This window comes from Bos indicus, chromosome 1, assembly GCF_029378745.1.
Source record: "Bos indicus isolate NIAB-ARS_2022 breed Sahiwal x Tharparkar chromosome 1, NIAB-ARS_B.indTharparkar_mat_pri_1.0, whole genome shotgun sequence".
NCBI lineage: Eukaryota > Metazoa > Chordata > Mammalia > Artiodactyla > Bovidae > Bos > Bos indicus.
In genome coordinates, this window is record NC_091760.1 from 1,175,740 (window position 1) to 1,203,242 (window position 27,503).

The 27,503-nt window shown below is 36.7% G+C and overlaps 1 pseudogene; it reads left to right on the top strand.

Annotated features, from left to right (window-relative positions):
* LOC139180574 (olfactory receptor 5D18-like) overlaps positions 1-27,503 on the top strand; it is a 47,902-nt pseudogene that overhangs the window by 16,053 nt on the left and 4,346 nt on the right.

Genomic DNA, 27,503 nt, shown 5'->3' on the forward strand with positions numbered 1-27,503 from the left:
ATATTTGTAACCTAAAATCTCGGCAGTTGTGCATTATCCAAGACTCTGACTATTATCATGGGCCTGCAGGAGTCTTCTTCCAGGGAAGGAGAAGATAACTGTGGCTGAGTGGGCAAGACAGGAAAATAAAATTGCATCTTAATGCAGTTCAATACAGTGGCCACACAAACATGATTTCATTTACTCCTTACAGCCTCTGCAAAAGTTAAGCATGTGAACTTGTACAGCTGGGCAGGGCTGCATGCTCAGAAGGGCTCTGCACTTGGTTTAATGCTCTGTTGTTGTTGTCTTGAAATTTTTACTAATTTTGAAACAAGGAGCACCACATTTTGACTTTTCACTGAACCCTACAAATTATGTAGTTTGTTCTGCAAAGAGCTTTTGGGAGTCTGACCATATTGAATTTTTTGACCTAGATTCGAATTATATGGTGTTAACTTCTTACAACTTTTTATGCTGTGCATATTTATGCAATTTTCTCTGTTTTATATTAAAATAAAATTTTAAAAATAAATCCTTCCCCAGGAATAGATTTACTCCAGGAAATAAGAAAAAAATTAACTTCTGGCTTATGTTCTCAATGAAATATAAGGGCATGATTCTATCAAATGGACTTCCCTGGTGGCTCAGACAGTAAAGCATCTGCCTACAATGTGGGAGACCTGGATTCAATCCCTGTGTTGGGAAGATCCACTGGAGAAGGAAATGGCAACCCACTCCAGTATTCTTGCCTGGAAAATCTCATGGACGGAGGAGCCTGGTAGGCTATGGTCCACGGGGTCACAAACAGTGGGATACGGTTGACCGACTTCACTTTCACTTTTTTCTATCAAATAGACAAAAATAAGAGAGTTAATCTAAATTGAAGAACTGAAATAAAATCTCTACTGGAAGTACTAAATAGCAGATTTGACTTAGCAGAAAAATAAATTTTGAAGAAGACAAGATAAGCTTGAGATGGAATCATAAAATTCAGAATAAAGACCTAGGAAAGTAAAAGAAGACAACAGAAATGGAAGTAAGATGACAGAGACTCAAATTACAAACTATGATCATCTTTAAAGGAAAAAAGTGGATCAAAATCAACTGTAATAAAAAAAAAAAATAATCTCTCCGTAGTATAAAAGGACCTGACACCAATAGAAATAAAGAAGTGTCACTGTGTTCATGGCAGATTTAATAGGTAATGTGTTTCCTATCAGCTTTGTTCTTTGAATTCCAAGAAAATAAAAGTCATCTTGAAATCTTCTAAACTTAAAAAAGGTAATTTCCAAGAATTAATGTATAATCAATAAAGTTTCTGTTTTTGTTTCTCTGCAGAAAACAGTAGAGAAATGCCTTTGGGTTTTAGTAGTAAAGTTATAGAGAGGTGATGGCACAAAAAATATGCTAACCAGTCAATTTGCTAGTCATGGTTGAGAGCAAAATGACAATCTCAGATATGTCTATGAAAAAGATTGCTTAAGATGTTAATTCATCCACTGGAAAATGAAAATGAATCAAATTTAAAACTCTATCATTGGGAAGTCATAGTAGAATGGTAAAGAACTAGCAATAAGCCCTGAAAATTGCAAGAGAAAAAACTTTAGAAATCACTAAAAACTAAAGGAGAAAGATTGATGTCTAAAATAATTTGTGTAACTATGGTAACTAACATAGGACACAAATGACAAAATATACTTTAATAAAAGCATTTATTTACCTTAAACAACAGGGCCTACAACCCCAGATTAAACTAACAAAAAGTATATAAAGAGGGAAAAGAGCAAAAGAGCATATATTCTTCTTACTTTTCCATAAAATGGAGTTAATTGTAATATTTAGTTTTCATAATAACATCACAAACAAATTCAATAAATCTATAAAAATTGCTAACCTTACCACTAATAAAATTAAAATCAAGTTCTCCATTTTCCAAATTATTATAAATATAAGAGCATACAGAATATCTTCTATTCCACCAGGGAAGCCCTATCCAATAGAACACACACAAAGGAAGAAACAAACAACTTGGCTAAAAGAGGCATAAAATTAACAAAAGTCAAAACCATAAAAACAATTAGAATCAATTACAATAAAGGTAAATTCAGATGAATCATGTGGTTCAAACAAGATTATGCCCCTGGTCTTGGAATAGCTCTAAGTGGCTATAACTTCACAGGAAACACAGTATAAAATACATTGTTATATACAAAAAAAAATTTTTAAATCAAAAGACTAATACTACGGCCCAGTCTTCTTGATGAACACAGATACTAAAATTGTAAATGAAGTAACAGGGAACAGGAAACACTCCATGGTCCTAGCTTGTTTCCTCTCCATTTTGGTAGTTCAGCAGAGAGCTGGCACAGGAGACCTGAATCCCCTCAAAGAAAGGAAAGGCAGCCTCAACTTTCCAGGGGCCCTCTTTTCTAGAAAGACCCCTTCTAGGCCTGGGAGCATCCATTCTTGCATACTCACATAGATGATCCCTGGCCGTCTTCATGAATACATAGGGCAAGACTAAGGCTCCCTCTACAGACAGAGGAGCCTCCATATACCAAGAGCCTGATTGTGTGTGTGTGTGTGTGTGTGTGTGTGTGTGTGTGTGCGCGCGCGTGCTCAGTCATGTTCAACTCTTTGTGACCCCATGAACTAGTCCACCAGGTTCCTCTCTCTGTCCAGGGAATTTTCCAAGCAAGAAAACTGGAGCAGGTGGCCTTTTCCTTTCGCAGGGGATCTTCCCAGCTCAGTGATCAAACCCACATCGCTTGCATCTCCTGCATTGGCAGGTAGACTCTTTACTACTGTGCCACCTGGGAAGCACATTTTTGTTCAATTGCTCAGTCGTGTCTGACTCTGCTACCCCATGAACTCCAGCACACCAGGCCTCCCTGTCCTTCACTACCTCCGTTCCCTAAACTGTGGGACAGTGAGATTCTAGGTGATCTGTCTGTGTGACACTGTTCTCTGCTAGGCAGTTTCCTCCATATTAAATCTACTCTACATTGTTAATGATGTTGTCCAGGTGTTTTTGTACAACAGGAATAGAAGTCAACAATTTATTATGCCAAAGGACATTCACTTGACTAATGAAAAGCAGATTGTTTATAAAATTGATTAACATCCTGTGCTGTGCTTAGTTGCTCAGTCGTGTCTTACTCTTTGCGACCCCATGGACTGCAGCCTGCCAGGCTCCTCTGTCCATTGGGATTCTCCAGGCAAGAATACTGGAGTGGGTTGCTATGCTCTCCTCCAGGGGATCTTCCCAACCCAGAGATCAAACCCAGGTCTCCCACATTGCAGGCGGATTCTTTACCATCTGAGCCATCCTCAGTTCAATTCAGTTCAGTTCAGTCGCTCAGTCCTGTCCGACTCTTTGCGACCCCATGAATCGCAGCATGCCAGGCCTCCCTGTCCATCACCAACTCCCGGAGTTCACCCAGACTCATGTCCATCGAGTCAGTGATGCCATCCAGCCATCTCATCCTCTGTCGTCCCCTTCTCCTCCAGCCCCCGATCCCTCCCAGCATCAGAGTCTTTTCCAATGAGTCAACTCTTGGCACGAGGTGGCCAAAGTACTGGAGTTTCAGCTTTAGCATCAGTCCTTCCAAAGAAATCCCAGGGCTGATCTCCTTCAGAATGGACTGGTTGGATCTCCTTGCAGTCCAAGAGACTCTGAGCCATCCTATGTAACATAAAAAAGATAAATAACAAAAACTTGTATTACCTCCTTAATGGGATGGCAACAAAGCAAATGGTAAAACATGCTCATTTCTAATTATATCCCTTTAAAAAAGACAAAAAGGTTGGATTTAGAGAGTTTATTTCAAAACAACGCAGCATCATGCTCAATGAGGAAAGAACTAACGTCTTTTCCTTTCAAATCACCAGCAAAGGAAATATTTCTATTAATTCAAAAATAGTGATACTTCAGAAATTCTTATCAATTTCACAATTTATAAACCAAAAAAAACCCAAAATCATAATAAAAAAGCAGAAAAAAATTTATGATGATTTGTAGAAAGTAACATGCAGAAGCTCTAGAAAACTAACCAATTGAAAAACAGAATTCATAGATGAATTCAGCAAAGTGGAAGAGTAAGAATTAGATATGAAAAACATCAATTCCAATTCTATATACCAAATTCAAGAATTCCCATCAGAGATAGCAAAAATTAAGTAAGAATTATACAAATGAGAAAAATGAGTGGTCTAGAGACAAAACTTTTAAAAAAAGAAAACATATTTATATCTAAGACAAAAAACTATATCAATTTTTTATACTACTCAATAGTGTCAAGATTTTAAATATTCCAAAATTAACCTATAGGTTTAATGTGACTAGAGTAAAATCATAACAGGATCCATTTTCAATACTGAGGAAATAATTTAAACCCCATCTGCTAAAATATTTGGTAACATCTTTGAAATCTTTCCAAAAAGATAGTAAACCATAGATTTAAAACAAGTTGTACACTTATGGTAATTAAAACATTGCTTTACTTTTATATATTGATGAGCATACAGATTATTGCAACAGATAAGGTGACTGAAAAGAAATTATATTTGCATGTATGATAAAAGAAGCATCACAAGCCAAGGAATACTGAAAGGATCATTCAATAAATGGGCCTTGGGGGAGTAGGATTCATGAATTTCTTCAGTTTTTACCATGCAACATAATTCACTTCTGATGAATCAAAAAATTGACTTAGTAAAGAAGATCAGAGAAAACTGATATGAGTACTTATCCATTTTTGAAGAGAGACTGATTTTCTAGTTAAACAAGCATAAAAAGAGGAAATAATCCTATATTTAACTCAATAAAATTAAAACTCTTTCATGTGAAAAAGTTAATAAGATCTAGAAGGTAAATAAAAGATTGGGCTCAAATTTACAAAGAGGTAATAAACAGATAGGTGATATCTTTATAAACCTCGCTAGTGTTTTAATTTCCTTTTGTTTAGTAACTACTGAGATCAGCACTTTCTTACGTGTTTACTTAATAGCTGTAGTTCTACCCTCTGTCTCACCTGTTTGTATCACTTTACCATGTGTCTGTTAGAGAGTCTTAATATTTTTCTCATCATTTCACATTTGGGAAAAAGATTTTTAATAAATAAAGCAAAACAGATAATGCTTTTAACGCACAGAATTAGACAAACACCAAGCCCCCTAGTTATCAAAGAAATGTAAGCCAAAGCTATAGTGAAAAATGTTTACTTGCTAAATTAGCAAACTTTTTTTAAAAGATGATGCCAAAAACTGACTTAGATAAACTGGAATTTTTTCCTATTTGAGTTTGGTAACAGTGGAAGTTTGAAATTATGATTTGGAGAGCAACTTATAATTATAGGCACTATTTATAAATTATTATAAAAATATTAATGATAGTAAGCTTATGTTCTAAAACAAGTAAACAAACAATTCTAAAATATGGGAAAAGCTATTTAAAATTTTTCTAAATAGCCTGTAGATCCAGCAGCCCAGGAATGAGAAAGCAAATTGCAGCACTCATACAGGGAACTCAGTACTGTCATTAAAATGATGATTATGAAGACTGCATAACAGCATGGAAATACTTATGATGATTTTATCATAGGAAAACACAAAAGCAAAATACAAAATGATGAGAAAAGTAGCAAAGGGGGGGGGGAAGAAATGCACTAAGTAAAAAACTTAGTCATTTTTTAAAGAGAATTAAAATGAAGTCCAATTCCTTTGAGTTACAAATTTACAATCACTACTCAGTAATTAAAACTATTCAGTTATAGTGAACTGATTCCACCCCATTCCTCATTCAACAATAAGACACCCCTTACTCCCACCCCAGGTGGGGCTGGAACTTGAGGCCTGGGGAGGAAGGGCTTCTCATCTCTGTTTCCTTCTCCCCCTCCCTAGATTGGAACCCTGGAATGAGACTCCTTGGCTGTTGGCTTCTCCTCACCCTCTGAAGCGGTCCTCTTAGGCAGAATTTCTTTTTAATAGATTTGATTTCTTAGAGAAGTTTTAGACACATAACACAATTGAGCGGAAGACACAGAGATTTCCCACTTACTCCCTGATCCCACATTTGCATAACATCCCCTAGGTCAGCATCCCTCACCAGATGGTGCATTTGTTACAACTGATGGTCTTGCATTGACACGTCATCATCACCCAGAGCCCACAGCTTACTTTTGGTGGTACCCATCCTAAGGGTCTGGGCAAACATATAACGATAAATGTCCATCATTATAATATCACACAGAGTAGTTTCACTGCCCTGAAACTCTTTTGTGCTCCACCTATTCACCCCTGAGTCCTAATTAGATTTTTTTCTTCTTCTTCTTCTTTTTTGGCCACGCTGTACACAAGGCTTGCAGAATCTTAGTTCCCCTACCCGGGATTGAACCTGGACCACAGCAGTGAAAGCACAGAGTTGTAATCGTTGGACCCCTGGGGAACTGCCAAATTAGGCAGAATTTCTTTTTTGTGGTCCGCAGGAAATGCATCCTCATCGTTCGTCCGTGGAGATTGCAGTAACCAAGAGTGGCCTTCCACTCCCTCTGCCTTGCTCTTGGACTTGAAGTATGAATGGAAGGAACCCACCAAGAGCACCCTGAGCTGCTGGAAGCCCACCCTTCCTGCCTGGAGAAAAGGCAGCAGCACCCCACTCCTTCCGAGGAGGCTGGAGCTACGCACACAATGTAGCTCCTCTCTCCAGAGAGACTGTGTTACTTTTCTAACTGGAGTGTTTAATTTGCAGTGTTGTGTTGGTTTCTGCCATACAACACCATGAAGCAGGCATGGATGTGCATATGTTCCTTCCCCCATGAGCTTCCCTCCCTTGCACCCCCGTCACATCCCTCTAGGTCATCACAGAGCACCAGGCTGAGCTCCCTGTGTGATACAGCAACTTCCCACTAGCTGTCTGTTTCACACCTGATAGTGTTTATATGTCAATGCTATGCTCTCAATTCGTCCCTTCTTCAAAGACTCTCCATTCTTTTTAATTGAATGAATGGTCAAGGGGTTTGAGAGCTGTGGATAGGATTCTTGGACCACCACTCTGAGTATTCCTCTGTAATCGGGTCCTTTAATTTTAATTCAGTCGTGTCCAACTCTTTACTACCCCATGGACTGCAGCCCTCCAGGCTCTTCAGTCCCTGGGGATTCTCCAAGCAAGAACACTGGAGTGGGTTGCCATGCCTTCCTCCAGGGAATCTTCCCAACCCAGGGATCGAACCCTGGTCTCCCGCATTGCAGGTGGATTCTTTACTGACTGAGCCACCAGGGAAGCCCCTTTAATTAACAATTTTAATAAGCTGTCTCAAGTATAAAGAGCACAGAGAAGCTTGATAGGTCCTAAATGTCGCTTCAGCTTATTTAGGTGATTAAAAAATAAATATATAAATAATACAATTAAAAAGAAAAATAACCAGAAATTGAAACTTTGATATCTTCTGGAACCCCTATTTTAATATTTTTATGCCTTGGTCAGTCCTCCCTGAGCTTCTATTCCTTCCTCTGAAATTGGAATAATTAATAATAGCTCTTTTCCTTCTTCAACAGTGTGTTATCATAAAGAGTTAATTGTTTACTACAAACATATCAACATGAGCTAGTCTTATTATAACAATTGGATATTTCATAAAGAGAAATATTCTGGTGTATTCTGTTTTCTTCTTAATACGTGTGAATTGCTATGCTCTTCTAAGTGGTGGAATGATCAGTAGGGAAATAATCAGAAGTGAATACCTAAGTCAAAATTTACCATTACATCTGATGCATTGAGGCTTATCAGAATATCCACCAAGCATTAACAAAAATACAAAACAAAACAAATTACCTGTTAGAATCTGAAGGAAAAAAAAAGAAAATTTGTGAGAGATAGGTTTTGTTTTGCTTTGTTTTTTCTTCTTTTTTAAACCAAAATTAGCAAAACTAAGATGTAACACATCTGGAAACAAAAGCACATCAAAGCTTTTCTTTTAATGAGCACAAAAGACATATTGCTGAGGTTAGATACTTTAAAACGAGTGAAATGAGTTTAGTATTGAAAGAAGCTTTTTGTTGAAGATTACTGCTTTTATTCAGATTCAGATGAAATTGTTTATTTTTGTTAGACAATGAATTTCTTCCTTAAGAGTAATTTCGCTGTAAAGTAATTTTTATCTGTGGCAATTTATATCTAATGTTAGGAGAGAATGATAATAGAGATAATTCATTCTAGGTTTTTCTGGGGTGGTCACCTCAAATGGAAGTCATGTCCGACTCTTTGCGACCCCATGGACCACACAGTCCATGGAATTCTCCAGGCCAGAATACTGGTGTGGGTAGCCTTGCCCTTCTCCAGGGGATCTTTCCAACCCAGGGATAGAACCCAGGTCTCCCACACTGCAGGCGGATTCTTTACCAACTGAGCTATCAGGGAAACCCAGTAATTTTGAAATGGGAGTTAAATAACAATAGGGTAATGAAGCATGATAGTTCAATGGAACACGGAAATGTTTACATTGGTGGTTTTGACAGAATTATACAATTTTAATGTAAGAAGCCTTTCAAAACTGTCCTCGTGTCTTGCACATGAGGAAACTGAATGATGAATATCAGAACAAGAGGTAAGGTCTCTTCATTCCTGGCCCATCACCTCTGTGTGTATGTTTTACACAAGATCCTTCAACTCTTAGGTTTTGTTATGAATCATATTGAGAAATACTGGTTGGAACTGTCAACCTGAGACCTGACTGGGCCGTTGTAACTCCTTTAAGAATCAGGAGAGAGGAACAAGGGGAGTGAAGCTGCTGGCCCCTTCCCCCTGCTGACTCACTCCCCAGAGCGACACCGCTCATAACGCTTCCTCCTTTCACCGCAGTGGGAGTCACGGCTCAAACTTCTGCCATGAGTGAGGGGACTCGGTATTCCCGGCAAGGCGTAGCACTAACTGCTCCTGCCGTCGCAGCCACCTGGGAGGGCGTCACTGCTTGCCCCCCGCCCCTCACCCACTGTATGCCACCCACCGTTTCTATATGTAAGCATGTAGGCCTCGGCCCCGTGCTTTGGAATTGCCCAAACACGGGTATCCAGCTTCTCCACAGAAAAAACAACCTCAGTTTCTCATTAGTGCTCCCACCGCCATTTCCCACCCCAACGTTGCGATTTCCACCTCACAGGGGATCACGGTGATTGCTATCCACGGTGACTGCGACACTCCTGGTACTTCTGGCCTAAGATACCCCCTAAGCAGCAAACTTTGGGTCCTGAGGGAGATTCTCCTTGGAGAAGGCCACATCTCCAGGGCAATTTGATCTTCCCTCTGGGTATGGGAAACATGGCCCAGTACAGAACAGAGACCCTGTGAAGGATCATTGCACTGAGATGACTGTAATTCAACTCAGAATTCTATACTTTCTCTTCCCCGCAACACACTCTCCTCCCCTCCCTTTCCCTACCCACCTTCCACTCATGGATGAATATTTACAAATCTCTTTGCTCAAATAAGTTCTTTGAGAATAAGATCACGGAGTGGATTATCTCAATTACAAAAGAAGAAAAAAAAAAAAGACTATTTCTAAGTAAACAATCCAAATGTCCTTCAATGGGTGAATGATTTAAAGACGTGGCCCACAATACCATGGAATACTACTCAGCAATAAAATAGAATGAACATAGGCACAATAACCTGGTTGATTTCAAAGGAATAATGCTAATTTAAAAAGTCAACCACATAGTCTTATGTACTGTATGATTCCACTTACACAACGTACTTGAAATGACAAAAAATAAAGATGGAGAAAAGCCTAGAGTTTTCCAAGAGTTCAGGAAGGATGGGGAAGTATAGTGATTTTGGCTATAAAAAGGTAGCTCAGGAGAAGCTTGTGATGTGAATATTCTGTATCCTGACAGTGGTGGTGGTTGCCCAAATCTACAAACATGATAAAAATTTCAGAGAACTAAATACACACACGGAGAAGGCAATGGCACCCCACTCCAGTACTCTTGCCTGGAAAATCCCATGGATGGAGGAGCCTGGAAGGCTGCAGTCCATGGGGTCACTGAGGGTCGGACACAACTGAGTGACTTCACTTTCACTTTTAACTTTCATGCATTGGAGAAGGAAATGGCAACCCACTCCAGTGTTCTTGCCTAGAGAATCCCAGGGACGGGGGAGCCTAGTGGGCTGCCATCTATGGGGTCGCACAGAGTTGGACACGACTGAAGTGACTTAGCAGCAAATACACACATAGGTACTCACATGAGTGCATCTAAAACTTACGAAATCTGAATCCGTTCTGTAAATTATGTCAACGTCAGCTTCCTGACTGATATTATACTATTGTTATGCAACAGTTATGTTATGCTTTTGGGGAAAACTGAGTGAAAGAGCCATGGAATCACTGTATTTTGCACAACTGCATGTGAATCTATAGTTGTCTCCAAAAGGTTTAAAAAATAAAAAATGCTAAGAGAATTCCCTGAGGCTCCTATAATTAAATCATTCTGCCTTTGGACTTTCCTTATTAAAAAGGACATCTATAATTAAAAAAGTGGATTGGTAAAAATACATCTTAAAGTTATTGAAAATTCTTTGTAAAATATAAGTGTAGAAGTGATAGACAAATAGATGACTTTGTCAACTATATTTTTCTTTTAAAAATAAAGGCGTAAAATCAGGCATTCATTGACAGTATTTGCAATACACAGACTGAGTTTTGTTAGCTATTGTTGACTTTTCTGATTTCCGGTCACCAAATCCAAAAATAGCTTGTCATAGACTTCTGACATCTATCATCCGGTGTTGTCTAAGATCAATTCTGCTTGGGAAGTTCACACATACACACAATAAATAAATAAAGTCAGCCAGAAAGTAGGAGGAAATGAGAGCAGGAAACAGATTTTGTTTGTAGATATCTTTCTTGCTCTTCCCACCTGATTTACTTTTAATGCCAGACATTTCTTCTTTGGTCTTCACTTCCCCAAGTTATTTACCAGATTCTAAGCCAGAGTTCTGTAAGTCATCAGGGGAGAAAATGCTGACTACTAAAGTTTACCTGAGCAGCATCAACCAGGCTGAAGCAATGTATACCCTGGTCCTGTGAATATTCTAGAGAGTCTGGCATTTGTCTTAGTGCTGTTTGCTGGATAACTTCTATTCCCTTGCTGCTGTGATGTTCTGCATTATTAAACATTCATCCTTTTGTTTACAAGTTTTTCATCGCATCTATGACAGTGGCAAAAAAATCTCTGTATGTCCCTGTCTCCTGCAAGTCCCTCATTCAAGCAGTCATAGACAGGCTGGTGCTGTGAAATCCTCAAAGCCCCTGCTGCCAACATCACATTGACAATAATAAAATGTTTACATCACTGTTGAAAAAGAGGAGGGACTGTGATGTTAGTTTCAAAAAAAGTCACTGAGCTAATTGATCAACTTTCAATTGGTAAAATTTAAAATGTCTACTCTGGTAAAAACAGGGTTTTCCAAACTGCTGGAGCTGAAGAATCAATTGCAGGCTGATACCCCTTTAAAATTCAATAAAATAAATGATTAGAAAAGCAAAGAGAAAAAAAAGTTATAGATGTAAAAATACAGCCTCAAAATATTATTACTAATATTTTTTAATGTGAACCATTCTTAAGTCTCTATTGAATTTGTTACAATATTGCTTCTGTTTTATGTTTTGGTTTTTAGACTGCAAGGCATGTGGGTCTTACCTCCCCAAACAGGCAACCCCTTCATTGTAACTCTCCAACCTGTAACCCCTACATTGAGAGGTGAAGTCTTAACCACAGACCGTCAGTCCCCAGTTATTACTAAATTAGCATAGAATTACTCTATCAAACTGCCATAAAAATTCTAAACACTTAACTCTCAATTTCTGTACTAATTTCAGTATAAATATTTCATAAGCCAGCATTTTGAGTAACACTGAACTAAAGGACATTCTGTCATCTGGTCACCCTTCCTCACTTCCTTAAACCTTTTCAATACTCACATTTACACCACTCCTCTCCATTTTCTTTCCTCTGCTGCTGCTCTTGGCAAAGAAAGACAATCAGAAAAAGCCCCCAAGTCTACATAATCCTCCACATATATGTATTGTCTCACTTAATAAAAAAAAAAAAAAAATGGCAGGTCCAGCTTAATATCTGACTTTTATTCTCTCAGTGGCTAAAAGGACCATGCAAAGGAGAAATTATTTCAGGGAACCCAAGTAAAGTCAACTTGTAAGTTGTGGGAGCAGACATCGAATCTGTAATTTTTTTCAAAAACCTGAATGTTTTCTGCACCATTTCCATTTTCTTTTATAATGTTCTAAAAAATATTATTGTGTCTGCATAAGTCAATGTGATGTGTAGTTATCTGCATAGTCTAGCATAAAGAGTTCAGTACTTTTTTAGAGTTCCTTCCATTACTATTTAATTGTTCATTTATGCATTTCTTTACTCCCTCAAAGAGAACATACTCTCTTCGAAGGCAGAGATTTCACCTATTAACTTTTCATATCTTCCACAGCATCTAACACAAGACATAAATCAACAGTCTGCAAATGTAAAATAAGGAAACAAGTATTAGTCTCTTATTGTTAGTTGAAAACTTATATATGCAAATTTTCAGAGAAAACTGAAATACTTCAAAACAAAAGCAATATTTTAAATATAGAAATAAAAATAAGACAACATAATTTTAATTCTCTTTGATAATTAAAAAGGCCTTCCAACATCTTAGAAATCAGCTTTTGTTGGCTTGGCAAAGTATATGTACCAGAGCAATTATAGTTATTTGCTTTTTCCTTAATTTGGGCCATTGTAGTTATTTTACAAAGCATTTTGGAGGACCCTGAAGACAGGGCTGAATTGCCCCTGGTTAATAAGGACACTTAGTTAATAACAAGAACACTCCAGCTGTTAGACCAACCTCAAGAAGCAACTGATGACCCAAGTTGGATCGTTTTCCAATGTACGCTCACATCTTGGCCTTGCTTCTAAGTTGACAGAATCTCTACATCTGCTTTAAAAGCTTTCTACTTTTTATTTTACCAAAGCCTCTTTAAACATTGCCTATGCGTACTGAGGCTTTTTCAAACAAATCAGAGATTTTTATGTTTCTAAAGCAGCTATGAGGACTTTACGTTTTCACAAAGGGAATAAAAGATGGAGGTGGTAAAGAATGGTATATGGGAGGCTTTGTACTTATAACTAAAATGTCTTAATGAACTTATTGATGCATACAAAATAAAGGGAAATGGTTAAAAAAAAATATTTACTATTTTGACCAGTGAACTTATGTCAATGAATTTTTCTACTTCTTTGGAGAAGAAAATTAAAAATAATTAACATAATTAAAATGATAATAGTCCTCTAAAATCTCACACATTATAATACTATGTATTAGTTTCCTAATTTAGGTTCTAGACAAAATTTTAATGGAACAGGTTGATATATATTTAATTATATAATTCTATTTTTTTTCTAATATTCTAGGCAAGCTTGAAAGTGACAAATAATATCTAGAAGATAATAAATAAGATTGCAAAATTTATAATGAATCTATTACATCTTATAATAGCTTCTTCATTTATAGTCCTGAATAATCACACAGAACATACATTTCTAAGAAAAACATGCTATTTTACTAGGTATTTATTTGCATAGTAGGTATTTAATTACTATTTCCAACATACCAATATTATTATGTATCAGCAATAAATTACCGTTACATTTTATGTTCTTGATACAGATGAAAAACTCCTCATGATATGACATGTATGTTCAAGAAAAGTAAACATTTAAATTGATAACAAAATATAAGAAATTCAAGAAAAGTAAACATTTAAATTGATAACAAAATATAAGAAATTCAAGAAATGTAAACATTTAAACTGATGCATGTTCAAGAAATGGAGAAGGCAATGGCAACCCACTCCAGTACTCTTGCCTGGAAAATCCCATGGACGGAGGAGCCTGGTAGGCTGCAGTCCATGGCATTGCTGCATCGGACACGACTGAGAGACTTCACTTTCACTTTTCACTTTCATGCATGGGGGAAGGGAATGGCAATCCACTCCAGTGTTCTTGCCTGGAGAATCCCAGGGATAGGAGAGCCTGGTGGGCTGCCATCTATGGGATCTCACAGAGTCAGAAAAGACTGAAGTGACTTAGCAGCAGCAGCATGTTCAAGAAAAGTAAACATTTAAATTGATAACAAAATATAAGAAATTCTTATATTTCTTATAACAAAATATAAGAAATTCTTTAAATGGCCCAAACTGTTCACCACCATAACATGGTTTGATAGTCCTTTATAGTTCCACATGTACCGTAGCTCTTTCCAGAGATAAATGAAACATTATCCTACTCTATTTCTTATTATATGAAAAGGTATATACCCTGTGGCTAAATGATATCAATGAACTCTCATGAGCATTTACCAAATGAATAAATGAGTGAATATGTGAATGAAGGACTGACTAAACATACAAATACCACTATGCTTAACTAAGACTGAAAAGAGTGTTATGTTGCTTTTTTATTTCTTGAGATCTCATTCTGTATCCAGCATGATGATATTCAAATATTTCCAGCATTAATAAGAATTTATTGTTTTTATTAAGACAACATGATTAATATTATATTATATATTATATATATTATATTATATATTATATTAAAGATTATACCATATATTAATTATATTAATATATAAAATATATATATTATATAAGTATATTTATAATATATAACACTATACATTATATATTATATTATACACATTATATTATATTTTTATTATATTATATATAATATAATTATATAATAGTTATATTATTTTATTTATTTATATTTATTATATATAATATATACCATATAATATATAGTATATATAAATATATATAATTATAATTATATAATATTATATCATATTATATATATTACATCTTATATATCATATATTATATATATTTATTATATATAATATATAATATATGTTACATATGTATTATATAATACTTATATATAATATATAATAAAATATTATATAATATATATTATATAAATATATACATTATATATATTTATAATTATATTTATATTTATATATTATATTATAATAATATAATATAGTATTATATAATATAATTTATTATATATAATATATTATACATTATTTATTATATAACATATATAATATATTATAATATATACATATATATATATAATATGCATATAATATAATATATTGCCGGGAGCAGGAGCTCCGCCTGTGGCAAAGGTCATGAGGACAGCTCTGACATTGGCCTGGACTTAGGGAAACTTCATAATCAAATACAGACCCTAGAACACTCTTGACTGGATTTTACCATCGCTGGAGCAGCTAATGACTTTTTTCACACTTTCTCTAACTTTATTTCTGGAAAAAACATTCTGTCTAATATCCTTGGTTATGTCGCTGCTGGTGCTTTAATTTTGCTTCTCATAATCATTCTTCCTTGTATTGTCAGGATTCTTTGGCAGAACATTCATAGGCTCGCGACTGAGCTGCATCTGGCTGTTTTAAGAAATAAAAAAGGAGGAGACGCTGGAGCAGGAGCTCCGCCCGTGGCAAAGGTCATGAGAAAGGAGGCTCGGCATATGCAAAGGCGGGATCGAGCCTCAGGTGTCCCCCTGGAAATTCTCTAGCATCTATCCCCCAAAACCAGAGTCTGCCTACTTTACTGCTTTGTGCTCTCACCTACACCTCTGACTTTACGGGGGGGCTGTCCCCCACTACCTCTCTCTGAAAAAAAAGAGTTAACTTACAGCTCCAGTTAATAAAGTTCCTGGGTGTGATAGTGTTTCAACCTACAAACTCCTTTGGAAGTCCTCTAGCCTGCCTAAATAGGTTTTTCCGGCCACATGTGATTGCTCAGAGCCTCCCAACTGTGAGAGGCATGAGATGTTCTAAACTGTCTAAATACAGATTCCTTTGAGCAGTTAAAAGATTGATTAGAAATTGTATTGGTGAAGGGTTTTTCACTTGTTGGGCCAATGTTTGCTACTAAGTTTCCATATCCCTTACCTGCTGTGTCCCTGGCAGTGTATTGATTAATATAATTGGTGTAAGTAGTAGCTTTAATGTTTGTAACCTTGGACCCTTGAGTTAATTCTTTTTCTTGTTGTAGCCCACCACATCTTTGCCATATAGGAATGGCAACTTTATCTAATGCTTTTGGAGGGTGGCTCCTGACCAATCACCTTTAGAGAAAAATAAGTTTTCTGAAGAAAGGGTCTTAAAATGTTAACAGGCCTCTGGGCCAGAAGATGATGTAAATCACCCAAACTTTTGCATAAGTTTGCAGGAAGAAAGCCTGGCTTGCTGCATGACTCTACCCCTTCCCCCATTATCCTCTATGCATAACTTAAGGTATAAAAACTAGTTTGGAAAATAAAGTGTGGGCCTTGTTCACCGAAATTTGGTCTCCCCACGTCGTTCTTTCTCTCACCTTCTGGCTGAATTATTCAGCCTCTTTTCTCCACTGAATTTCCTCACTGAGCTATCCTTATTTAACCACTCTTTATATCTTTAATTAACATTTAAATAAACTGTTGTTTCCTGATCACCAATGCCGTCTCCCCTTCGAATTCCCTGGATCCACCGGGGCTGGACCCCGACAATATGTATATAGTATAATACATATAATGTACATATACATAATACATACATAACACATATAATAACATAATACCTATAATATTTATATATATATATTATATATTATATTAATATATTATGTATATTAATATATAATATAATATAACAATATATATGGTATTAATAATATTCATATATTATATTAAATATGTATTAAAATATTAAATTTAAATGAAATATATATTAATATATTTTATATATTATATACTTTTTAATATATTTATATATTTATGTATATATATTTATGTATATATATTTATATATTTAAATACATATATTTTATATATTTGTATATTTATAAATGTTTATATTTATAAATATATATATTTTTATAAATATATAGTTATATATTTACATTATATATTTATATATAATTATATATTTTTATATTCATAATTTATTATATATTATATATTTATATGTATTATATATAGATATTATATTATATATCATATGTATAATATATATTACATATACATATTATATATTATATAATTATATATATGATATATATTACATATATGATCTATATAACATACATATATAATATATATTATATAATGTATATTATTATATATAAATTATATTATATTATAAATATTAAAATATTTTTAATATCATAATAGTCTTCACAACTCAGGGATGGAACCTGGACCTCCCACATTGCAGGCAGATTCTCTACCATCTGAGCCACCAGGAAAGTCCTGTATATAAACGTATACCGTAACTTTGATATTTCTTTGAGATTTGCACTCTATTTCTAAGTTTTGATTTCATAAATGAGCAGCAGCAAGCATTTCTGTTAATTTCATATTCACCTCTTTGTTGTCCCTGGTGGCTCAGATGGTAAAGGCTCTCCCTGCAATGGGGAGACCCAGCTTAGATCTCTGAATGGAGAAGATCCCCTGGAGAAGGGAATGGCAACCCATTCCAGTGTTCTTGTCTGGAGAATCCCAGGGACAGGGGAGCCTGAGCATATTCTGAAATGCTGTTCCACTCCAGTAGCTTGTTTAATTCCTTTAGAGTTTTTGGATGGAATACACATTCTAAGCAGAATTATCTTTCAAATTACAGGAATTAGAAGTTGTTTAGGATATTTTTGTCATACAGAAAATTATAATTTATAATTCTAACATCAACAGCTTATAATTCAGTGTTTCTTTGTTAGCTTCCTTTGAATTTTTTAGGTCATTAGGTAATATTTAGCTGAGAAATATATGAATTGAGAAGCAAACCGGCAAGCAATAAGAAAAACACTAGTTTTATTGCATATTTTGTCTGTGTCATGGTATGTGATTTTAAACAAATCTAATATATATATATATATATATATATATATATATATATATATACACACACACATACATATATCAAAACATCAAATTTATACCTTATATATATATAAATTCTGTTTGCCAATTATACCTTGGTAAATCTAAAAGAAGTTAAAAGCATAAAACAATGTATTTAAAAAAGAGAAATGTTTACTGTACAATCTAGATAACTTTTGCTGCTGGGGCTGCTGCCACGTCGCTTCAGTCATGTCTGACTCTGTGCGACCCTAGAGACGGCAGCTTACCAGGCTCCCCTGTCCCTGGGATTCTCCAGGCAAGAACACTGGAGTGGGTTGCCATTTCCTTCTCCAATGCATGAAAGTGAAAAGTGAAAGTGAAGTCGCTCAGTCATGCCCGACTCTTAGTGACCCCATGGACTGCAGCCTACCAGGCTCCTCCATCCATGGGATTTTCCAGGCAAGAGTGCTAGAGTGGGGTGCCATTGCCTTCTCCGTAACTTTTGCTGTGATGTCATTATGCAACAGTTTTGGAGTCTCTGGGAATGATAATGGGGCTTAATGAGAAGGTGACAGTTAAACTTTTGACTTTCATATAAAATGTTTCTAAGTCTGCTATTGATTTTTCCTCATGTTTTCAAGAAATATAAATTGCATCAGAAAACAATAATTAGCTTTAATTGCTTGTTTTGAGTCTCTGAGGAGGAAGGAAAGGGATTCTCTCTAGGGCCTTGTGCCACAGAGAGTCGAGGAGACATATGGGACTCAGCCTTCTCGGTAAATCAACAAGTCCTCTGGAGGGGGGAGGGGGGCTGCCTTTCCCACAGTCCCATGTAGGGTATCTAACAGATACCTTAGCTTCAGTTATTTCTTCATGAGGGAAATCACTTGAGGGAATTTTGAGTCACCGTGAACGTTACATATCAGGAACAAGAAGTGCATATTTTCCTGAAAGATATGTAGAAGGGCCTGGCTCAGCTGAACTCCTTCATAGCAGTGTCCTGAACAAGTGTTTCCTGGGAGTGAGGACAGAGGGGCCCTGAGACTCTTTGGTGCATGTCTCTGCTTCTGCCAATTCAGGGTAAAACTGTGCAAGGGAGAATAGGCAGGTATTTAAGCAAAACTGAATTTAAAAGAATTAAAAGGTCACTTCTGGAGAAGTAGAATCAACCAGGTTGCTCTAAATAAGATTTTCAGTTGAGTTCAGTTCAGTTCAGTCGCTCAGTTGTGTCCAACTCTTTGCGACCCCATGAATCGCAGCATGCCAGGCCTCCCTGTCCATCACCAACTCCCGGAGTTCACTCAGACTCATGTCCATCGAGTCAGTGATGCCATCCAGCCGTCTCATCCTCTGTCGTCCCCTTCTCCTCCTGCCCCAAATCCCTCCCAGCATCAGAGTCTTTTCCAATGAGTCAATGCTTCGCATGAGGTAGACAAAGTACTGGAGTTTCAGCTTTAGCATCATTCCTTCCAAAGAAATCCCAGGGCTGATCTCCTTCAGAATGGACTGATTGGATCTCCTTGCAGTCCAAAGCACTCTCAAGAGTCTGCTCCAACACCACACTTCAAAAGCATCAATTCTTCAGCGCTCAGCTTTCTTCATAGCCCAACTCTCACATCCATACATGACCACTGGAAAAACCACAGCCTTGACTAGATGGACCTTTGTTGGCAAAGTAATGTCTCTGCTTTTGAATATGCTATCTAGGTTGGTCATAACTATTCTTCCAAGGAGTAAGCATCTTTTAATTTCATGGCTGCAGTCACAATCTGCAGTGATTTTGGAGCCCAGAAAAATAAAGTCTGACACTGTTTCCCCATCTATTTGCCATCAAGTGGTGAGACCAGATGCCATGATCTTCATTTCCTAAAAGCCAACTTTTTCACTCTCCTCTTTCACCTTCATCAAGAGGCTTTTTAGTTCCTCTTCACTTTCTGCCATAAGAGTGGTGTCATCTGCATATCTGAGGTTATTAATATTTCTCCCGGCAATCTTGATTCCAGCTTGTGCTTCTTCCAGCCCAGTGGTTCTCATGATGTAATCTGCATAGAAGTTAAATAAGCAGGGTGACAATATACAGCCTTGACGTACTCCTTTTCCTATTTGGAACCAGTCTGTTGTTCCATGTCCAGTTCTAACTGTTGCTTCCTGACCTGCATACAGATTTCTCAAGAGGCAGGTCAGGTGGTCTGGTATTCCCATGTCTTTCAGAATTTTCCACAGTTTATTGTGATCCACACAGTCAAAGGCTTTGGCATAGTCAATAAAGCAGAAATACATGTTTTTCTGGAACTCTCTTGCTTTTTCGATGATCCAGCGGATGTTGGCAATTTGATCTCTGGTTCCTCTGCCTTTTCTAAAACCTGCTTGAACTTCAGGAAGTTCATGGTTCATGTATTGCTGAAGCCTGGCTTGGAGAATTTTGAGCATTACTTTACTAGTGTGTGAGATGAGTGCAATTGTGCAGTAGTTTGAGCATTCTCTGGCATTGCCTTTCTTTGGGATTGGAATGAAAACTGTCCATTTCCAGTCCTGTGGCCACTGCTGAGTTTTCCAAATTTGCTGGCATATTGAGTGCAGCACTTTCACAGCATCATCTTTCAGGATTTGAAATAGCTCAACTGGAATTCCATCACCTCCACTAGTTTTGTTCATAGTGATGTTTTCTAAGACCCACTTGACTTCACATTCCAGGATATCTGGCTCTAGGTGAGTGATCACACCATCGTGATTATCTTGGTCATGAAGATCTTTTTTGTACAGTTCTTCTGTGTATTCTTGCCACCTCTTCTTAATATCTTCTGCTTCTGTTAGGTCCATACCATTTCTGTCCTTTATCGAGCCCATCTTTGCATGAAATGTTCCCTTGGTATCTCTAATTTTCTTGAAGAGATCTCTAGTCTTTCCCATTCTGTTTTTTTTTTTTTTTTTTTGTCTATTTCTTTGCATTGATCACTGAGGAAGGCTTTCTTATCTCTTCTTGCTATTCTTTGGAACTCGACATTCAGATGCTTATATCTTTCCTTTTCTCCTTTGCTTTTTGCTTCTCTTCTTTTCACGGCTATTTGTAAGGCCTCCCCAGACAACTATTTTGCTTTTTCACATTTCTTTTCCAAGGGGATGGTCTTGATCCCTGTCTCCTGTACAATGTCACGAACCTCAGTCCATAGTTCATCAGGCACTCTATCTATCAGATCTAGTCCCTTAAATCTAGTTTTCACTTCCACTGTATAATCATAAGGGATTTGATTTAGGTCATACCTGAATGGTCTAGTGATTTTCCCTACTTTCATTTCAATTTCAGTCTGAATTTGGAAATAAGGAGTTCATGATCTGAGCCACAGTCAGCTCCTGGTCTTGTTTTTGTTAACTGTATAGAGCTTCTCCATCTTTGGCTGCAAAGAATATCATCAGTCTGATTTTGGTGTTGACCGTTTGGTGATATCCATGTGTAGTCTTCTCTTGTGTTGTTGGAAGAGGGTGTTTGCTATGACCAGTGCATTCTCTTGGCAAAACTCTATTAGTCTTTGCCCTGCTTCATTCCGTATTCCAAGGCCAAATTTGCCTGTTATTCCAGGTGTTTCTTGACTTCCTACTTTTACATTCAAGTCCCCTATAATGAAAAGGACATCTTTTTTGGGTGTTAGTTCTAAAAGGTCTTGTAGGTCTTCCTAGAACCATTCAACTTCAGCTTCTTCAGCATTACTGGTTGGGGCATAGACTTGGATTACTGTGATATTGAATGATTTGCCTTGGAAACGAACAGAGATCATTGTGTCAGTTTTGAGATTGCATCCAATACTGCATTTTGAACTCTTTTGTTGACAATGATGGCTACTCCATTTCTTCTGAGCGATTCCTGCCCGCAGTAGTAGATATAATGGTCATTTGAATTAAATTCACCCATTCCCGTCCATTTTAGTTCGCTGATTCCTAGAATATCGACATTCACTCTTGCCATCTCCTGTTTGACCACTTCTAATTTGCCTTGATCCATGGACCTGACATTCCAGGTTCCTATGCATAATTGCTCTTTACAGCATCGGACCTTGCTTCTATCACCAGTCACATTCACAACTGGGTATTGTTTTTGCTTTGGCTCCATCCCTTCATTCTTTCTGGAGTTATTTCTCAACTGATCTCCAGTAGCATATTGGGCACCTACTGACCTGGGGAGTTCCTCTTTCAGTATCCCATCATTTTGCCTTTTCATACTGTTCATGGGGTTCTCAAGGCAAGAATACTGAAGTGGTTTGCCATTCCCTTCTCCAGTGGACCACCTTCTGTCAGACCTCTCCACCATGACCCGTCCATCTTGGGTGGCCCCAAGGGCATGGCTTAGTTTCATTGAGTTAGACAAAGCTGTGGTGTTAGTGTGATTAGATTGATTAGTTTTCTTTGAGTATGGTTTCAGTGTGTCTGCCCTCTGATGCCCTCTTGCAACACCTACTGTCTTACTTGGGTTTCTCTTACCTTGGACGTGGGATATCTCTTCACAGCTCCTCCAGCAAAGCGCAGCCACTGCTCCTTACCTTGGACGAGGGGTATCTCCTCACCACCGCCCCTTCTGACCTTGAACGTGGAATAGCTCCTCTAGGCTCTCCTGCACCCACGCAGCCACCGTTCCTTGGAGGTGGGGTTGCTCCTCCCGGCCGCAGCCCCTGGCCTCGGGCGTGGGGTAGCTCCTCTCGGCTCCTGCCCCTGACCTCGGATGTGGGGTAGCTCCTCTCAGCTGCCGTCCCTAACCTCGGACGTGGGGTAGCTCCTCTTCACCATTCCTACACCGTTGTTTACACCAATTGGCCTGGCAGGGAAAAACAAGTGCTGACTCACAAGACCACAAACAAAAACAATGGGAAGAAATTGTAAGGATAAACATTTTAGATACCATGCTTCCCAGGATTGATGATAATACAGGTGGCTTATATAATAGTATTTGGGAGGTAAGGAAATAGATATTTAATTGCATATAAGTTAACTAGAAGGACATGAAAATCTACCAGAATCAAGAAAAAGATGATCAGTGGTTTATTCACTCCCCCTCACCTCCCAAGGGGACAATAGACAATATCTGGAGGCATTTTTGGTGTCACAATGCAGGGACAGGGGTGAATGTACTATCATCTAGTGGACAGAGGCCAGAGAAGCTGCACAGGATAGCTCCCATAAAAAGAATAATCCAGTCCAAAATATCAATGGTGTCAGAATTGAAAATCTCTGAAAAAAAATCACTGATAAAGAATTATGATAGTGAGAACTGGCGTGGAAAAATTGCCTTCTGATTGTTACTTAAATACACTTGTGAAAATACTATGGCGGCTTTTCATAGTATAAAAATTAAATATATGCTCTGATAATCCAGTAACTCTGCTTCTGAATATTTATTTATTTAATTCAAATATTGATTTAATTCAAAAGAACTAAAATGATTTAAAAGAGATATTAGCATTCCCTTGTTCATTGCAGAGCTATTCACAATAACAAAGATTAGAAATAACCTAAATGTCTATGGACCAAAAAGTGGATCAAGAAAATGTGGCATGTACATAAAAATGGCATAAAAAAAGAAAGAAATTATGCAGTAAATTACCACATGGATCACAGTATGCTTAGTGAAATATGTCAGTCACAGAAAGACAAATACTGTATAACTCCACGTATAAGTTCATGGAGTCAAAAAGTGGAGTGATAGATGTCAGAAGCAAGAGGAGGGGGAAACAGGAAGTTACAAATCAATGGACATAAAATATCAATTAAGCAGGTTAAATGGGTTCTAGAGATATACTGTACAAAAATCATATTGGTAGTCAACAATACTGTATTGTACATTTAAAATATCTTAATTTGGTAGGTCCTATGTGAAATGTTCTTACCACAATAAACTAAAAATAAATATTAGTACAATATGATCACTAAAATCTAAATTTTACTTGGATTCCATCAGCTTTTTCCCTTTAATTCCCTCTTTATTTTCTTGGACCCAATCCAGGTACCACATTGTACTGTCATCATGTCTCCCTAATGTCTGATCTGTTACAAATTTTGACTCTTTCCTTTTTTTTTTTTTTTTTTCCTTTGGCTTCAATAATTTTAAGGAGTATGGATGAGGTATCCTGTAGAATGCTTGCAGATATGGGTTTGCTTAATAAATTTCTTATAGTAAGATGAGATAATAGATGCTGTGTAAAGAATGTCACAGAGGTGAAGTTTCTCATCACATCATTTCAAGGGATAAATGATGCCCACACTGCACCACTGGAGATGCTCACCTTTATCTTTTACTTCAGGTAATGTTGGTCATATTTACTAAACTTGACTGTGAGATTTGAAATGCACTTGAGTTAATAAAAATTATTTATACTGTGTTAATTTTCCTTATTTAAATTCTATAGTCCTTGGTTTCTACAATGAATATGTGTTATTTCAATAATTCAATAAACAGAAGTAATTAATGGAATGGATGTGGTGGTGCAATCAAACAGAACAGCTATTTTAAAGGGATCAGTTCATTGTCCAAACTAAATATTTAACTTAGTAAATATCTCTGCTTTAACTCTCAGTGAATCATGATGATCTAAATGCTGGACCTTCATACTTCTTCCATATGTTAGAGTAAAAGTATGAAGGAACAAGGTTATGCCTGGCATGTTATAGTCCTTAAATTAATATTTAATAATGATTTCATCTATAATTACATAATTTTTATAACTGTAAAAAAGTATGAGTGTGAGGAAGGGTCTGAGAGAAGTGATTTTAACCTACAAATGTTCATGTGAAATGCCCCTAACGCTGCTCCAGATTTTATAGAACACAAGAAAGAATTACATCAGAGAATTGTGATTAATTTTAATCATTTCAAGGCTTTAAGAGAATGAGGCAACAGACAGTCTCTAGGGTTTATGCCCCATAGGTTGTGACTTTAGATATAAGACTATATCCATCACTCCCAAGCAGGAGAGATTCTACTTTCACCCATCAGCAGGTATCATGGGAAGCTGCTGTGAAACACAGGAGCTCAGCCTGGCACTCTGTGATGACCTAGGAGAAGGCATGGGACTGAGAGGGGGAGGCTCAGAAGGGAGCAGGTATATCTGTATATACCCCTTCCAACCAAAAATTTTTTTTAATTTTATTTTATTTTTAAACTTTACATAATTGTATTAGTTTTGCCAAATATCAAAATGAATCCGCCACAGGTACACAACCAAAATTAAATTCAAAAATAAGATTCTAAACAAAAATTAATATTATTTTCTAAGTAGGGTATTAGAAAAAAAGTGTGAGGGAAAATTTACCATTTAGACATAGAGAGTCCTTGAGTAATACTGAGTCATTGGGAAAGTTACCAAAATGAACTGTAAAGGAAGAGGAAGTGGACTCAGCCTACAGAGCTTTGTGTGAGAACTGGTTCAGCTGAGCCCTTAAAACAACAGGGCTTCCCCGGTGGAACAGTGGTAAAGAATCTGCTGCTAGTGCAAGAGATGCAAGAGACTTGGGTTTGATCCCTGGTTTAGGAACATCCCCTGGAGTAGGAAATGGTAACCCACTTCAGTATTCTTGCCTGGAAAAAAGTCCATGGGCAAAGGAGTCTGGCGAGCTACAAGCAGTCCATGGATTCACAAGAGTCTGAAGCAATGGAGTGACTGAACACAAGTGCCTGGAATGGAGGGTTAGAAGAGCTCTGAGAATCTGTGGGAGGTGCATTATCTGGTGTCTAAAAACTTTTGAAGGAGTAGTCAAATTGAAATAAAGACAAATATTTAATAAAAAAATAACCAGAGATTAAACAAATGCTAGTGAAAGAAACGTAAAAGGCACTATTTTTAATTAGGTATGTAAACCAGCCTTGAGAGCAAAAATTAAACAAAATAGAGAAAAAAGATATAGGAAAGATATTAATTGTCATATTTCCTAAATCCAAAGAAACTCACCAGCCATTTAAAAATAACATTTGGGTCACAAAATCCATTGGATGAAATAAAGCATTAGTTTAATATTAATTTTCACATGGCTTAGACAAATCAGCTATATTTAGAATGTCTAGCTTTGTGATAGATTGTTTTTTTTAAATTTATACTCAAATTTATGAGTATAGGAAGATATAGGGATCTTGAGTGTCTCAGTTTTGCCTATGGTCTGACATCACTGTTGAGCCATATAAAATATATTTCTTGAGTTATGGGACTAGAGACAACCTTATCGGAAATGATAGAGAAAAGTCCTGGTATGGTAGGGTCTAAGAGGTGTAGGTCACCAATTGTGCATGCATGTGTGCTGAGTCGCTCAGTTGTGTCCTATTCTTTGTGACTTCATTGACTACATAGCCAACCCGACTCTGTCCACATAATATTCCACTCAAGGATACTGGAGTGGGTTGCCATTCCCTCCACCAGAGGATCTTCCCAACCCAGGAATTGAGCCTACATCTCTTGCATCTCCTACATTGGCAGGTGGATTCTTTACCACTATCCCTTTAGAAGTCATTGGTCACCAATTAGAGAAATACAATTCTTTTCTATTAGCATTTTCTCATGAGATATCATCACACTGAAGTACTACCTTAAATGTTTGATCTTTCTCTTTTACAGGTAATGTAGGGACAGAATAAATGTCTTTATTTATGGACATTTCTATGTTAGAATCTTTAGTAGAGTTAGTTACATTTTTCTCAACTTCCTTTCTCATCTCACCTGCTGCTGCCTTCTAGTATAGCTCTCTGATATGTACATTTTCATTGGGCAATTTCCCATAGGTTTAAGATCACTAGTTTGTCACAAATTGGAACATGATTATGAGTAAATGGAATATCTTAGTACTAAGACATTGAACATAGATTCTCTTTTAGACAAATGGAAAATTCCGGGAGTCTGGATCAAGATTCCAGTCACAGACGTGTAGATTGATCCTTATTTGCATGTTACAGGGAAAGTCAAGGATCTCTGTCTTCTGCTTTGTCATGTCTTTGATAAAGACATAGACTGTATTATCCTTATTATTTGTTCAGTGTTATTATTCCACAAGCAATGAGGTGGGGTAATTAGGGCTCCCTGGGTTGAGAAGAACACTATCTGAAAAAAATTAACTAAGGTTTATTTTGACAATAGATTTACTGAGTCAGAAACAAAAGTAAATGTTAAAGTATCATGTGGAATTAACAATAAAGGCACAGATGTGAACTATTAGAGGGGTCATTCTTAGGGTCACATTGTGAACATGTGATGCAAAGTGTAATTTAAAATTTTCTCACTTCTGCTGCTAGTTTTAGGACTGAAATAATCAGTTATGGTACTAGGCTAGGTTAATCTTTTATGAATTTATAATGTTCAAGAGGACCTAAAAGTGTTATAGAAGGGTTTCACTTAAAATAACTTCCAAATCTTTTGATTTCATATCATCTCTAAATGTTGAAATTATAATTCAAACTAAAAATTTCAATAAGGGTACTGTGCTACTTAAAGAAAAGTTTAAATGGTTATCTTTTTTAAATTTTAGACATTTAGCAATCGTGAGTAAGAAACACAGAGAGAGGTTCTAAAAGAGACACTTTGCTTCCTCTT